Source organism: Gambusia affinis, linkage group LG05, assembly GCF_019740435.1.
Source record: "Gambusia affinis linkage group LG05, SWU_Gaff_1.0, whole genome shotgun sequence".
Taxonomy (NCBI): domain Eukaryota; kingdom Metazoa; phylum Chordata; class Actinopteri; order Cyprinodontiformes; family Poeciliidae; genus Gambusia; species Gambusia affinis.
The window spans coordinates 10,896,034-10,898,786 of record NC_057872.1 but is presented as its reverse complement, the minus strand read 5'-3'; the positions used below and the strand labels follow the sequence as shown (position 1 = coordinate 10,898,786).

General features: G+C 34.6%; 1 long non-coding RNA gene across 1 annotated transcript; it reads left to right on the top strand.

The window, feature by feature from the left end:
• Nucleotides 1-997: 997 nt before the first annotated feature.
• Nucleotides 998-2,407, top strand: LOC122831111. Its single transcript, XR_006370646.1, has 2 exons — nucleotides 998-1,207; nucleotides 1,797-2,407. It is a non-coding gene; the product is annotated as an uncharacterized LOC122831111 (long non-coding RNA).
• The last annotated feature ends 346 nt before the right edge of the window (nucleotides 2,408-2,753 follow it).

Sequence of the window (2,753 nt, the reverse complement as noted above, 5' to 3'; positions counted from 1 at the left end):
TCAAAAACAGATGTAGTTGGAAAATGCAGTCTGAAAATGACTTTCAACAGCAGGATTTCACAAAATGCAAAGTTTTTAAAGAAACATGCTAAAGAAGGAAAGCTAGCAATTCTTCTTTGTGTGTCTTTCACTTGACACCACAGTTTCTAAGCTGATGTACAAGCTTACTAATCAGATGTCTATTTCCCCCAAAACCAATAGGGGGCCCCCAGCACTCGACTTTTCTGAACACTTACATCATTTATAAAGTATGGGCCTACTTTTAAATGTGCTATGATTACTCTGGATTCTAAGTGGTTTTATTTTTTATATCAAAATTTATTTTGTGTCAAAACTAAATGTTTTGATATCCAAGAAGTGGATGACTAGAAAGAACTAATAAGTGCTAGTATGTTGTCCCACTTTATAAAAATTGTCGTCACACGTTACTAGTACTGTACCTGTTCACAAACCAAACTCAGCAATTACAAGCCACTGAATAAATGTGCTGTCTTTTTCTCAACTCTACCAATGAAAAACTGTACTTTGGACACAACTGCCAGCTCAAAAGAATACAACAGAAAATTTACCCAACCCCTTGCCTTCCAACAATATGTTAAATTATCAGATTTAATTGAATAAAAGTCATTGTTAGAATTTGTACATTATTATCAAACAGGTTGTGTTAAATGCACACCGCACAACAAATCAAAGACAATATTAAACAGGGGTCAGTGGTGCTGTAGTGACTTGTGGTTGATTGTGGTTTAAGTTGGAACTCTTAAATAAAATTCTGCTCAGCCCCGTTCAATCTTCTACTATCACTGCTAAAGTATGATTGTTTATTGTGCATTTTCAACCAAGGCAACTCGGATAAAGAAAAAAATAAAATGTCATAAAAAAAATGTGAGGGCAGAATTTTAATGAGGGACACACTCGTTTTTAAATTATATATATATATATATATATATATATATATATATATATATATATATATCCTCCTGAGACCCAGCAATACATTTTTGTCCTCTGTGGAGCACATAGGTTTTTTGTTCATAACTCTGAAACCATACATGCCACTGTGTTAAATCCTGTTGGTCCTTAGAGAGGACATCCTGGGCTCTCCAATGATATGACATGTGTGGGGGTGGGGCTTTTCTAAAATTTTCTTCCTGATTCTTCAAAATGGCTGTCATCCCTGTGAGCACATTTTATCGAAAGCAGAAAGGTAAGTATATTATTTTCTAATTATGAGCTTTGTGAGTTTAATATTCAGATTGCTTCTAGTAAATGAACATCTAAGGAATAGTTAGGTGAATTTTCAGAGCGGTTTAATTATTTGTTGGGATAAAACATAACCTGTTTATGAGTGTCCTCCATAGAGGACATCAGGATTTGCTTTTTTATTTTTTAACCTGTTTTAATAGAAGTCAGCTCACTGACTAAGGCAGAGAAAATCCTAAACAGGATTACTGATGGAGACTCAGACATAGATTTGTCAGATGAGGAGGACCAAGAGGGACAGATTGATGGTGATTTTGAGGTTGGGAGTTCAGAGGATGAGGCATCAAGTGAGGAAGAGGCAAGGGAAGTTGATGATGCAAGGGCCCGTCGCCCACTTTGGACCAAAACTAACACATAGGCTTCTGAGACAAGAGTAGATAAGTTTAGACAGATAAGAGTATTTTTTGGATTAACTATCACTTTTAGATGACATAATTATTTAACGTGTTTATTTAATTTAATTATTATTTATTTATTTATTTATTTATTTAATAATTATTTAAATTAATTATTTCACCAACTCCTGGTTACAGTATAAGGAAGACAGCCAAGCTTTGGCACAACCTATGAAGAAAACTCTCCAATACCATGACTTCAAACTGCTCTTAGGTGAGGAACTGATTGCCCAGGGGCAGTCAAGCCAACACAATCCAATTTAATCTGATGCGTCAAATGATGAGGAGTACGTTCCATCACAGAAGAGAAGGAGGCCCCAGCCAGATAAGGAAGTGAGAAAGTATGGAGCTGTCCATTTGCCACAGATGATGGACAATCCTAATACTTCCAGGTGCAGAGCAGAAGGGTGCACTGAAAAAACCTACATAAAGTGCATCAAATGCAACATGTACCTCTGCATATCAAAGAAGAAGAACTGCTTTATGGACTACCACAAACCAAAACAGAACTAACACACCTGATTAAACTACACTAATCAGCTTGCTTTTGATAAGTTGAATGAGGTGCCTGGAAATCTGAACCACTGGCTTAAATGATGTAGCCATTTGAAATTTACAGCACTAAAGATTGTCAGAGTTCAGAGGTAAATGTATGCCTCAAAATGTGTTCATATTTGCCACAAGAGAGTCCCGATGTCCTCTCCAAAGGACATACTCTAAAAAATAAATAAAAACATGTTTTGAAATTTTTTCAATTGTAGTGATGTTTTTTCACTCCAAAGAGTCATGTAATGTAAAAAAAAAAGAAATTCAAAAACTTTTTTTTCTCTGGGTCTCAGGAGGATATATATATATATATATATATATATATATATATATATATATATATATATATATATATATATATGAAAACACTTATCCACTACCTGGGTGTTATTACAATGTGGCAATTAGGGCATATAGGCTTATGAAGAGCCTCCTGTAGATTAACATGATAAAACTATCTGATAAGAAAACCTCGGGGATTTTATTTCTTTTTCTTTTTTTGATTTCCTTTCTCTTTTTTAAACAAGAGGAGGAGAGGATTCAATAATC